Genomic DNA, 14,045 nt, shown 5'->3' with positions numbered 1-14,045 from the left:
AGAAGAGTGTCTAATAATGACTCATTTGAGTAATGACTGAGAATGGGGCCACTAAAAATGGAGGCAAAGGGTACGTTCGCCTGTCACCTCTTGGTTTAAATTTAAATGTGTGACTATTCTATTCTCTGCTGCTCAAGACGACACTAGGTGGTTGCGACAACAAGTGGCCGCTACCACCCCAGAGGTAAAGTAGAAAAAGCGTGAGCAGGCATCAAGACAGGAAACGCATCGATTGTATTTTCACTGGTCGACGCGGGGCTTCATCGTGCCACTTGAAGTCATCAGAAGACAAGCAAAAGATGAACCTTCTCAACACAAGAAGTTCAAAAATACAGCAGTTTTATTCCTCAAGAGGATTTATTGAATTCAATATAAATTTGTAGCAGCAATGCTGCGAGGACAGACAGCATGGGCAGGCCAGCTTACCAACCCCCGCCCCCTTTTTCTTTTACACGCTTCTTGAATCACAGGAGGCGAGCAAATCGATATGAGCTCATCAAAAGAATTGGCTGACACATGCGACAACACTGGGCTATGAGAGACAATTCTGTATTACATAATTATAATGCTATAAAATACTGTATTTTGCTCTGTTGTAGTACAGCATAATTTTGCAGTACAGTAATTTTGAAAATGGTGGAGGGGGCTGTTACTCCATGACATCTCTTTTTTTGGCAACAGCAAAGAGGAAAGTGCAAATGAACATTTCAAGCTTGAGGGATGGCTCGAGTTAGTCAGTCTGTGTGAGGAGGAAGTTGAGTTGTCGCCTATAGCAACTCTTATACAATATGAGTGCACACGGGAGTAAAAGTTCACGTACACAGCCATTATGTTCTATGCTTTTTTTTTTTCCTGAGGCTTGGGTTAGAGCAGTAATTCCTAAGTCGAGTGCTGTGGCAATCTAGTGCCATGAAAGAGCATCAGGGTTGCCGTGGCAAATTATCCAATTTCTCATAATATATCTGAAGTCATTTATTAACTAGAAATATATCTTTGTTTATCTATCTGTGCCAGTGATGTATAGTGGCAGGGAGTACAATTAAATGCTCTTTCATTAGATTTCAGACGATACAATAATCTCGTTGCCATATACCGTACACACTGGAATAAATCATGGCTTCCTGTGATTATACCACACTATACAAGTATACTGTGTGTATACTTTGTGTTGAATTAAACAAGTCCAGATTGCACACTGGGTAAATCCGTTTAGTAAATTGGTTGGTAAATGTCAGTAAATTACTGAGTATGTTTGTACGAGAATTGAGATGAGCTCGTCATTATTTCAGTATTCCTAATTGTGTGACATTTTTTGTTTGGTTGTGTGCCATGAAGTTTTTGTAGAGTAAAATAGGTACTTTGGAACAATGGAAAGTGCGTTGAAAGTTGGGAAACACTGGGCTGGACCTTGGATGATGACGTTAAGGTAGGTGCTCATAGAGTTGGGGTAAGGTCCAAATGGTAGGGTGGGGTTATGGCTAAATACCTCTTGTGTTGCATTTATGAACAAACGTTCGCCAACAAAGCACAACCAAGTCAACAAACATCTGTCGCACCAACCTTGTCCTAAGAAAGGCATGTCGGCTAACTGTTGGTAATGTCTGACAAGCATTGGGTAAAAAGTGCGACAGCTGTCAAAACGTGTATGCATGATTGTAACAATAACATTTGCATGTTGTTGTACACATGAAATTAAATGAATTTGGGTTAGAACGTTTTTTTATGTGATGTGAGTCTGGGTGGTTTGGGTTTTCATTGGAAACTGGTATCCAATATTCCAAAAGACATCCACGGTAGGTTAATTGGAGACTCTAAATTGTCCGTAGGTGTGTTTGCTTATGAAATGCCCTGTGATTGGCTGACGACTAATCCAGAGTTACCCCGCTTGTTGCCCAGGGTTGGTTGGGAAAGGCTCCAGCACACCCGGGACTCATGTTTTTTAATGATTTATTTGTGTGATACAGCTGAAAATAAGTATTTGAACACCTGACTATCAGCTAGAATTCTGACCCTCAAAGACCTGTTAGTCCACCTTTAAAAGTCCACCTCTACTCCATGTATTATCCTGAATCAGCTGCACCTGTGTGACGTTGTTAGCTGCATAAAGACACCTTTCCACCCCATACAATCAGTAAGACTCAAACTTGTAACATGGCCAAGACCAAAGAACTGTCCAAAGACACCAGAGAGAAAATTGTACAACTCCACACGGCTGGAAAGGGCAACGGAGAAATTGCCAAGCAGCTTGGTGAAAAAAGGTCCACTTTTGGAGCAATCATTAGAAAATGGAAGAAGCTAAACATAGCAGTCAATCTCAATTGGAGTGGAGCCCCATGCAAGATATCACCTCGTGGGATCTCAATGATCCTTAGAAAGATGAGGAATCAGCCCAGGACTGCACAACAGGACTTGGTCAATGACCTGAAAAGAGCTGGGACCACCGTTTCCAAAGTGACTGTTGGTAATACACTAAGACGTCATGGTTTGAAATCATGCATGGCATGGAAGGTTCCCCTGCTTAAAGGCCCGTCTTAAGTTTGCTAATGACTATTTGGATGATACAGAGGAGTCATGGGAGAAGGTTTCTTGGTCAGATGAGACCAAAATTGAACTTTTTGGTCGTAATTCCACTAACCGTGTTTGGAGGAAGAGGAATGATCTGTTCCATCCCAAGAACACCGCCCCTACTGTGAAGCATGGGGGTGGTAGCATCATGCTTTGGGGGTGTTTTTCTGCACATGGGACAGGACTACTGCACTGTATTAAGGAGAGGATGACCCTGGCCCTGTATTGTGAGATTTTGGGAAACGACCTCTTTCCTTCAGTGAGAGCAATGAAGATGGGTGGCGGCTGGGTCTTTCAACATGACAATGACACGAAGCACACAGCCAGGAAAACCAAGGAGTGGCTCCGTAAGAAGCATATCAAGGTTCACGCGTGGCCTAGCCAGTCTCCAGACCTAAACCCAGTCGAAAATCTTTGGAGGGAGCTGAAACTCCGTGTTCCTCAATGACAGCCCAGAAACCTGTCTGATCTACAGAAGATCTGTGTGGAAGAGTGGGACAAAATTCCTCCTACAGTGTGGTTAAACCTGGTGAACAACTACAGGAAACGTTTGACCAGCTGTCTCACACAAATAAATCGTTAAAAAAAAAATCACACGTCGTGATTTCTGGATTTTTCTTTTTAGATGCTCTCTCTCACAGAGGACTTGCACATATGGTGAAAATTTCAGACCCCTCCATGATTTCCAAGTGGGAGAACTTGCAATATAGCAGGGTGTTCAAATACTTATTTTCTTCACTGTATGATATGTAGCACATTCTCACTTTTTTCTCATTGCGTATGCTAATTTGTGAATAAAACAGCTGCAAGGTACAATTTTAATTAGGTTAGGGTCTGCAATATTAAGCAGATGGTTTTTAAATAAAACATTGCTATTGCATTTAGTTTTTGAACTCCTGCTAGTATCCTTGTTGACACACGTGAATGTGACTTACTTGTACAAAACTATTGAATTTGTATCGGGATGAGAAATTTGTGTTTCTAGAATTTTTGGTAGGTATGTGTGTTTGTGTGTGTGTGTGTGTGTGTGTGTGTGTGTGTGCGTGCGCGCACGCGCTCATGAGCCTGGATGCATGTGTTATGTAATTGTCAGATTTAACAGAATATGGCCCGCAGCCACGCTGTTCCGACTCGAGATCATAGTGACACTAAGCAGCACACTGTGCTCTTCTGCAGGACTCTTGTGAGAGGTTGCTCAATCCTAAGCATCTTCATCTCCAAAAATATATGGCAGCACCTATTTCTGCTCTGGGTCACCTGCGAGACCATAGGAAAGATGTCTTTCAATTTAGACAAGAAGCAGTTTGAAACTAGTCTAACCAACTGTGAACATACACAGAAAATATTCACATTTTATTCATACTATTCATTACATATCATATATTATTCATACTATTGGTTCATCGTGTTTTCTTGTTTGATAATAATTGAGCAGATACACAGAACATTTAAATAGCGTGACAATAGAATGGGTGTAAGAGACGAGACCTTTTCCAAGGTTCTTTTAGCAAGGCTTTATCTGCTACAGTATTCTCCATTTTCAACGCTTAAACCCTTTTACAGGAGATGAGCTACTCTCAGCGCAAAAAGATACTGGCAGCTGTGGAATTTGAACCCAAAGCAAATGTTTTCAATTGAGTGCCTTAGACTGCTCAGCCATGGTACCAACCTAAGGTTGCCAAGAATTCCCAACCGTTTAGGTCCAAGCCCTCTTGGCCCACAACAGAGATATCCTGGACAAATTGTGGATCCGATATAATGATTAGTAAAATACTTCAGGCCCAGTTAACCTTGAACTAGTAGGTTGTTTAGTATTGTTCAAACATCTTCACAATTTTCTATACTTATTACTACTAGGTGGAAAGGTGACCGACTAATTAGCATATAGCCGACTCATAGTCCTGAGGTTCCGATTTCAAATCCGGTATCACCAGTGTGTAGTTTGCATGTTCTCCTTGTGCCTGCTTGGATTTTTTTTCCAGGTTCGTTTTCCTCCCATATACCAAAAACATGCATTAATTCAAGACTCTATATTGTTCTTGGATGTGAATGTGAAATGGTTGGCAAACTCCTGCTCAGGAATTCTCCCAAGTCAGCCCCAATCAAATATACACCAGGTATACCAAAACAGAGAATGATAATGAATTAAGGATATTTTCCTTTTTCCCTACAACATCAAATGTGGGTGGAGCGTCGGATCCAAGATTGATGATGGTAAGTGAAAGAAAAATTGCCCCTGACACCCAGTGTTGCCGATCAAAGAAAAGAATTAGGTGGCCATGTCTTTCATTACAAGATGCACAACAGCCTCAAGGACACATACAACGGGAGGTTTTCAATTTTACGTGACGTCCCCAGAAAAACTCTTGCTGTACTATGGAATTCACCCAAATGAGCCACAATCTGAAGCAGGTAGTATATCAGACAGATAAGCCGCACTAAACTGCCCACATCTTCTAATGTGGCCGGAGAAGAGTGTGAAACTTTCGGAACCATTTTGAAGATGTCTGTTGGTGCGGGGGGCCAGTAATTGCTCCTTGCATTACTTGTCTATTGAAAAGAGAACAAAAGCGCTTGCAATTTTGTGCGTGTGTTAATTCGAATACAACCATTTCCTCGACAGCAGCGTGTAATGATAGATGCCTGCATGAATGCTGTCATATGCGTCATGTTTACCTGTAAGCTATTCTATTTCCAGTTCTGTGTAAGGCTCAAGGATAAACAGTATCAAAGCACCAATAAATCCTCTCAAATTGGTTTGCACAAATGGACCTAAGAGTCTTGTTGTCATCCGCTGTTTCATAACAATTGGGTTATACTGCGCCAAATTACCGCTGACGTTGTGGGGTCTTGGGCTCTGTTTTGTTATTTTCTGCTTCCGTTTTTTTTTTTTTTTGGAGCGGTGGGCATCTGTTTCTCTGCACCCAAGAAATAGAAATGGCTTGGCAAGTGGGGGAAAAGAAAAGCATCCTACCGTTGAAAGTTTTATTCCAGTATAGAGAGTTCGTATTGGGGTGTTGCTGGTATTTCTCAGCTGGTTAGTTTAGGCAGATGAACGTTTTGGCTCTCGTATTTGAGGAAGTCCACATACTGTAAGTCACACATTTATTGCAAAATCGGAAACATAATATTTTGAGGGCGAGGGAAAGTTTGACAGTGAAGAAAGCTTCATAAATCAACTCATTGTGTAATTGAATTCATGTTAACAAAACTTCAGTAAGAGACACGCTTTTGTCAGTTTTGACTGTTTTCTTTCTTACATAATCTGTCTGCCATTTATTTTTGAACGTGACAGAAAGTAACACCACCTGTTCCAACTCACAAACTGTTATACTCTTTGACAAGCACAAAATGTACTCCACATTCAACTGGAGACATAGAACATTCACGACCGTGTTTTTCTTGTTTAAATATCCCCACTTGAATAGCATTTCAAACAACTGTGATTCTTCCCGTTTATTCGAAGGAAGCATAACAGATGAATGACTTCGATGAGTCTCTTTACACAAACAGAAATACAGTAGTTGACTTTTCAATGTACATTTTTGTCATTGTTGGTAAAAATGCACCCCTGTCCTACGTAGCGGTGATTTATATTTCCAATATCATGGTGATCGTCTTATTTAACTTCATCACAGAACAAAAATATACTAAAACCAAGTTTCCAAAACAGGATATTTTTTAATCCAGATAGTCATATTATCAGTTGTTGGCTTTTCACAAATACCACTTATTTGCAGATAACAGGCAGGCAGAGCTACACTGATATATTGGATCCACATACTGGGATTACCTAACAACAATAGGGTCTGTAACATTCTATAAATCTAAATCCTTGTAGTATTTTGATGAAAGCATGTTACAGACTTTTGTAATAATTAATCACGAGGTTAAGGATGTCATATGAGACCTGAATCAGCATCAACGCTTTCGGGAACTTCAGTTCACGTTGCATAAGCACTGAACAACAAATAAATCAGAATGACGGTAAATAAGTCAGAAGTTACTGAACTCGTTTAACATTGCAATTTAAAAAAATGTATCTCTGTGTGGGGTTTTTTTTTACTTTAATAATCATACATTTGAATTCTGTAGTTCTGTCCAGGAGTTATAGGGATACCACTAAAAAGCCAAAAGAACAGCAAATTAAATGGGACTTTTGAAAAAAAAAAAAATTATATGAGAGTACATTTTTAGTAAATAAAATGTCTGCAAAATTCCAAAGCATCAAGCATTTGAGCATTCTAAAAAATGCATTTAAATGTCACGTTACAAAATCAACTTTGTCTAGCACTCGAAATGCAGTATTTGCTCCATGATTCCTTGGTGATGAAATGGGAATGCATTTTAATTCATGAGTTCCAGAATTTAGGACTTTTTCTGCTGAGAGGCCTGAAATCAGGTCATTCGAATTTATTGAGCCTATTTACTTCGCAAGTGAAGATCTCTGCTTACCTCTACGCTCCCCACCCTTCGCTGTCATGGTCAGAGTGAAATACAAAGCCAAAAACAATGTCTAAAGGTTGACATGAATTATATGGAGAATAACAAAATATCTACAAGACGTGCATTCATGGATGGAGCCACAGAGGAAGGAAAATGTTCATGATCCACAGTTGCAGTTCCTCCCGTGGAGCTTGGGTGGCGCCTTGCAGCCTTCTTTCTCTCTCTCTCTCTCTCTCTCTCTCTCTCTCTCTCTCTCTCTCTCTCTCTCTCCAAACACACCTCCTCCTATCACCAGCCCACCTCAGGAATCAGCATCACCTGGGCCACGCACCTGTCTTCAAGCATCACTCATTACGCCCTCCATTTCAAGCCCGTCAAGTCCTGCAGCCTTCACCCGAGTATTGTCACTTGTTTGTGACTCACCAGCCAACCCTCGTACTTCCACGGTTAGTGGAATGAAAGTAACTCTCCTACGACCCGCATCTGTTCTCACCCAATTGTGTTGTTCTCCAGTTCCCATGTTCCTTCTGTGCCGTCCTCGTCTCATTGACTACATCAGCCAAACCGCCAAGTTTCCTCACCTGCTCCTGTGGCTGCTTTCTGCTCGCTCCTTGTTCCCAACGGTCCACCACCACGCTTTAGATAACCTTACCCTGAGCAGGCCTAAATCCACTACCTCCGCCTCTGTCTGCTCTTGTGTCCAATCCAAGTCACATCTGACTTTGCAGGCAGCACGGCGGATGACTGGTTAGTACACCTGCCGCACAGTTCTGAGGGCCGGGCTTCAAATCCAGCCTCACCTGTATGGAGTTTGCATGTTCTCCCTGTCCCTGTGTGGGTTGTCTCTGAGCTCTCTGGTTTCCCACATCCCAAAACCCCACACAATTGGTTAAATCAAGACTCTAAATTGCCTGTAGGTATAAATGTCAGGCAATCAGTTCAGGGTGTACCTTTCCTTTTGCCCGAAGATAGGCTTCAGCATACCTGTGACGCTTGTGAGGGAAAGTTGTGTAGTAAATGGATTTATGCAAGTAAGGAATTATATACGAGATGTAAAGAACAAACGTTAAGTACGACTAGCTGATACAGAACTATAGACGGGGCACCCACATTGAAAAAGCAGCGATTGATGGTTAAAGACAATGCAATAATTGGAGATCTTCCTTCCGTTTCCCCTCAAAAATTCCAGGTGATGTTCATTAACTGCAGGTGTGATGCATGATGCTCCACCCACCAACTTTTGCCAAGGAGACTTTGAAAACAAAAACAAAATAGCAGGGCAGGGAGGGAGAGAAATGGGAACATGACGGACAAGTGCTAAAAATAAATAAAGCAACTGAAAAAAAAAAAACAGATAAACGGGTGCTTCAGCCTCAGAGAATAAAACCAGTAAAGCACACGCTGGAAATCAGGTCCGTATAGAAACTGATTAGTTGCAGTTCTTCCTTCCTTCATTCATGGGAATAGTTTTGACGATTGCACACTTGCTGGGTCAGGCTTCTCAATACAATGTGAGTATCAGTGTGTGTGTGGATGAGTATCTGTGGGTGTGTATGTGTATGCGTGCATGCTGTGTAATGAGATGGGAATATTGAGCAATAATTGCCAAACCTCATCGGTTGCCATTGTCTGACTAGCGGTGTGCGTTGCTGTGCAGAAAGTATGCAGACCCAACCCCGTCACAAACACCACCCACCCCTGGAGGGTTCTTGGCACAGAGAAAAGTCACAAACACTGCGTTGCATTCAACAGAAAGTCTGAGATGTTACCAAGAAAAAAACATAAATGATGAGGATCATTTGTTCTTCTGCAGCGTCATTTATCTTACTTTGCCAACATTCACATGAGACCGGAGGTGTCAAACTGATTTTTATCACGGGCCACATTCTAATTAGAAGTTCCCTCAGAGGGCCGTTATGACTGTGTACCAGTAAATCTTCACTTGCCTTGTCATATTATTACATATACGCAATAAATTGAGCACTAACTGGTTTTGAAACAAGAAAACAAGGATAATTTTGTTCAACTATTGTTTGTTTAGGCGGCACAGTGGAGCAGCTGTAACGCCTCACAGTTCTGAAGTCAGTCCAATTTACTCTTCCATATATGCTGACTTGACATTTGTCCTAAATAAACTTATTAAACATACAAAACGTCTGTAGAGAGTCATCCATTCACATAAAGACTATTTGCTATTTTCATAATGTTTTTGTCTACCCAGGCAACCAGTCCAGGGTGTACAGTGTCCAGCCTCTTGGTCAAAGTCAGCTGAGATCGGCTTACCAGCTTATCAGTGACCTGAATAAGGATGGCCGTATAAAACAACTGGACTTGTTTTGTGGACATCAAAATTTTACATTTAATGACAATAATGAGGGGTTTATGATTCCTTTAAAGAGGAAATAATTCAATGTAGATCATTTCTCATCTCTGATTTGTATGTTTGTCGTAGGTATGTTGTATTTGTTTGATATGCGTGTGTGGGTCTTTTGAAGCTTATAATAAATAAATCACCATTTTCATTCTTCAGTTCAAAACAAATGGTAAAAAGCTCTTGAGACCACTGTGAAACTTTTAACAAGTCCACAGCACACCAGACCAGTAAGTGTTGGGTTTAAAGTTTATTTTAAAAATCTTTGCAGCAAGTCATTAGCAGAGCTGAGCTGCGGTCCTTTCAGTTCTGGCCGCCATGCTTACCTTTGACCGCCAGTCCTCTGCTTAAACCCAAGGCTAAGAAAACTGTGCAAAGTGCACACACACACACATCCCAGATCACCTCCTACCTCAACAGCAGAGAAGTACACACACGCATGCATTTGAACTAACTCAGTAGTCTGTGCTGAGCTTGTTTGCAGCCACTCATGATTGAAGTGGATGACACAGACAATGGGAGTACAGGCGAGGGCAGGGCGAGCGGACTGGAATGTTATCAGTTTTAACAAATGTGGGTGTGGATTGTTAAGAAGAAACATTCTCTTCTTCACTTGTTTTACCACACATGTCTGCAATTAATCAGGAACAACCTACAATTAATTAAGCACCAGAGGATGCTATGCAACTTCTTGTGCCAGCACCATTACATGACCAAACTTCCTGTCTCTCCAATAACGCTTTGTTTTGAATTAGATCAAAAGGGCCACCACATTTGAAACAAAGAGAAGGGTTCATGATCAGGACGCTGGCGTCAGAGCCGACTCTGATTTAAACACCTTTTGGAGGGTTTCCTCCGGAGCCTGTGAGTGCACGAGCCAGGAGCAGGGTCTTCTGAAACCTTTCCTCTCCTGCACTGGCGGCAGCTCAAAATAGACCAGACGAGCGGGCCGAGTCAGAGCAGATCGTTCTTGGCGTCGTCTCCGCTAAAACCTCCGCAGTCGTCCTGCTAATCAGCAGAGACAGAGAATGTTGCTTTACACGAGCCAGACGCAGATCAGCCTCGGCGGAGTTTGGCAAGCTGTTGCTACTGTAACTATAGAACTGTAGATAACGGTGAACTCGTGTATATACAATTTTTCCTCATTTTTACCTATGCTGAGCGCAACTGAAAGAGATACTGTTTAGATTGCTGTGCATAACTAAGCAATAAAAGGTTACCAGTAATACGGGTACATTGTTATTTTTCATTTTTTGGATAATTGTACAAAATTATGCCGAGTTCTCTACCAAATTAGAGTAGTTTAAATAACTAATAGATAACTGATGCAGTGACCATTGTGCATATGGTATAGAGACATTTATGCTGTTTAAAGTGACTTCTTCTTTACCTTTTGGCTTGTCCCATTCGGGGTAGCCACCGCATGCCATTTTTTCCATCTAAGCCTATCTTGTGCATCTTCTTCTTTAATACCCACTGTCCTCATGTCCTCCCTCACAACATCCATCAACCTTTTCTTTGGTCTTCCTCTCACTCTTTTGCCTGGAATCTCCATCCTCAGCTCCCTTATACCAATATACTCACTCTCTCACCTCTGGACATGTCCAAATCATCTGTCTGCTCTCTCTAACCTCGTCTCCAAAACATCCAAGTGTACTAAGAAACATTAGTAGTCCAATAATCTAGAACAAGGTCAATTGTGCAAATGGTGCAGATACTTCTCAAGCACATAAGCGGCCAGTATTGGTCAACGCCAAATGTGGAAGTAGTGCAGAGTTGCAGTGACTGCAATCTCAAGAGAGAATTGGCTGCATATTCGAATGGAATTTTATTTTAACTGTTTAAGAAGTTGGTGGCAGGAGGGAAGAATCTGTCAGAATGTCTGCTAATTTTAGTTTGCATTGTTCGATGGCGCCTACCTCAAGGAATGAGCTGGAAGCCAGGATTTGGATGTTCCAAGAGGATTTTGCATGCTCTTGCTTTAGTTCTAGAAGCATGCATGTGCTTAAGGGTGGGTAGTGGAGAACCGTTTTGATTATCTGTTGCAGTTGGGGTTTGTCCATTTTTGTGGCAGCATTATGATGGATGAACACAGAATTGATTTAATGACTGTGTTGTACTGTAGAACTGCCTCAACACTTCCTGAAGCAGGCCGTGCTTCCTTAGAAGCCGCAGGAGTGCATATCCTCTGCTAGATCTTTTTGAGGATTAAATAGAATCGCTGCGTTAAGGTGCAGTGATTCGTACATAGGGAGAAGAGCAGCAGTGCTGGTGGTGCGTATACTTGAGGTGGTGTCACCCACCCTTACCTGCTGTGTCCTGCCCATCAGGAAGCTGTAAAACCAACAACAAACGCGGTGGGGCTGAGACGCTCAGCTGGAGAGGACTTCGGGGATCATGGTGTTGAACGCAGAATTGAAATCCATAAACAGGATCCTCGAGTAGGTCCCTGCGCCGTCGAGGTGTTTTAGGATGAAGTGCATTCCCCTGTTGACTGCATCATCCACAGACCTGTGTGTTCCGTAGGCAAACTGTAGCGTCCAGCAAAGGATCTGGAATGCTCTTGAGATGTTCTAGCACAAGGCCTTCAAAGAACCTCATGACCAGAGATGTCAGGGTGGCAGGCCTGTAGTCATTCAGACCTGAGATTGCAGGTTTCTCGGGGACTGGGATGATGGTGGAGTATTGACAGAATAGTCACTTCGCACAGTGTCAGAGGTCTGTTGAAGAGCTGTGTGAAGGCTGGAACGAGCTGGTCCGCCCAAACTCTGAGGCAGGATGGGCACACAAGATCTGGACTTGATGCTTTGTTGATCTTTTGTTCTTTGAACATTGGACCAATAGACTGGACAATACTTGCTCACGTGCATGTTTGTATATTATTCGTGTGTAGGCCAATATTCCTACTGACTGAAGTCAGTGGTTAACTATCATAGCATAATTTTGAAATAGAAATGTCAGTCCTTCAACTGAGTAACACTTTCACAGTACATTAGCACAGGAAACTCCTTTCACCTTATGCCAGTAACGAATTGGGATGAACAACCTGGTGCATTTGTACTAATGTAATGATGGTCATCATTAATAAATACATGAAAGTTTTTTTGTTGGAGACTCTATATTTTAGTGCCACAAAAGCATAACCCCACGCACTTGTACACAGCTCTTTTTCTCCCATCTTTATTGTGTGGCAAATGTCAGACATTTCAATTAGCAGGAGATTCAGTCGCTCGGTAAATGGAATCATGGTAGCTCTTTGTATGGTAGTTTCTTTTATTTGGTCAGATGGTAGACTTAACATCTTTTAGTCAGAGCGGTGGTGTTTTGGTATTGTTAAGTGTCCTTCAGCATTCACATTAGTTCCTGATGTTATGTTATTACTGTGATGAGTTTTTGAAGTTGAATAAAATAATTAGAAAGTTCCATTCAGAGTCCAAAATAATTATTAATGATGGAGGAGAAGAACATTTAATGTATCTTTTTTTTTATTCTAGGTTATCCAGTGCACGGGAATGCGAGATGTGCTATAATCCTCTGAACAACAAAACAAAAAAATGCCAATCAGAAGCTGGAAGAAATTTGGGAAAAACAGGTAAACCTATGCCAAATCAAGGACAACATATGTTTGGATTTATATCTCTTGAGGACATTTGAATAAACATTTTAATTAGTGAGTGTGTGGTCAATTTTGAATGCCCATTGTTGAACAGTACAATTCAGATTTTATTTTTCCTCTACGACCCAGCACGTTCATACAGTATGTGTATATAATTAAATATGTATCTGACGCAAACACATCTAACCTGTACATCATTATAAAGTGACAAACATCACAATTATACGACAAAACAGACACGACGGATAATGGAGAAAAGAAGATGGTGACATGAGAAAAGCACGTCATTTTTGTAAACTTTCACCAACATGGCTTTTTGGGTAACGTGATACAAGTGACTAAAAAAGCAATGGAATGACTTTTTGAAAACACTCAGATAGTGAGCAGAGCATCACCAGCACCACTCAACTGCAGTGCACAATTACGATGAATAGTTTTATAAACTTTCACCAGAAACATCATGGCTTCGTGGGTAATTTGGTACAAGAGAATGGGGCACTGCCAACTGTTCGACTACCTGGACTTCTTCCTTCAGTTCCGCTGTCCTCAGGTGTTGTGTTGGGCTGTAATATTATGTCACCAACAATGCAGGTAAGTTGACTTGTTTGCCTATTTTTTTAAATTATAGTCCACAATAAACATTCAGTTTTGAGGTTGAGACAAACAGCCACACTCACAATCACACCTAGGGGCAACTTAGAGTCTCCAATTAATGCTGCATGTTTTTGGGATGTGGGAGGAAACCCGAGTGTCTGGAGCAAACCCACGCAGGCACAGGGAGAATATGCAAACTCCACACAGGTAGGGCCGGGATTGAACCCGGGTCCTCAGAACTGTGAGGCCAACGCTTTACCAGCTGATCCACCGTGCTGCCTGAGCTGAGTTCATCAGATGGATTTTAAATATTATCAATTTTTTAAAATTCATACAAATTTGTCAGGCTTGTTCACACTGCTCTTCTCTGTGTTGTGTCAAATTTGCATGACAATTTTTTGTGCCTGCATACCTGTCAACCTCAGCCAATTGCTCCCCTTATTAATGATTGCA

The sequence above is a fragment of the Syngnathoides biaculeatus genome, chromosome 7, assembly GCF_019802595.1.
Source record: "Syngnathoides biaculeatus isolate LvHL_M chromosome 7, ASM1980259v1, whole genome shotgun sequence".
NCBI classification, from domain to species: Eukaryota; Metazoa; Chordata; class Actinopteri; order Syngnathiformes; family Syngnathidae; genus Syngnathoides; species Syngnathoides biaculeatus.
Note: the sequence above shows the minus strand (reverse complement) of the source record.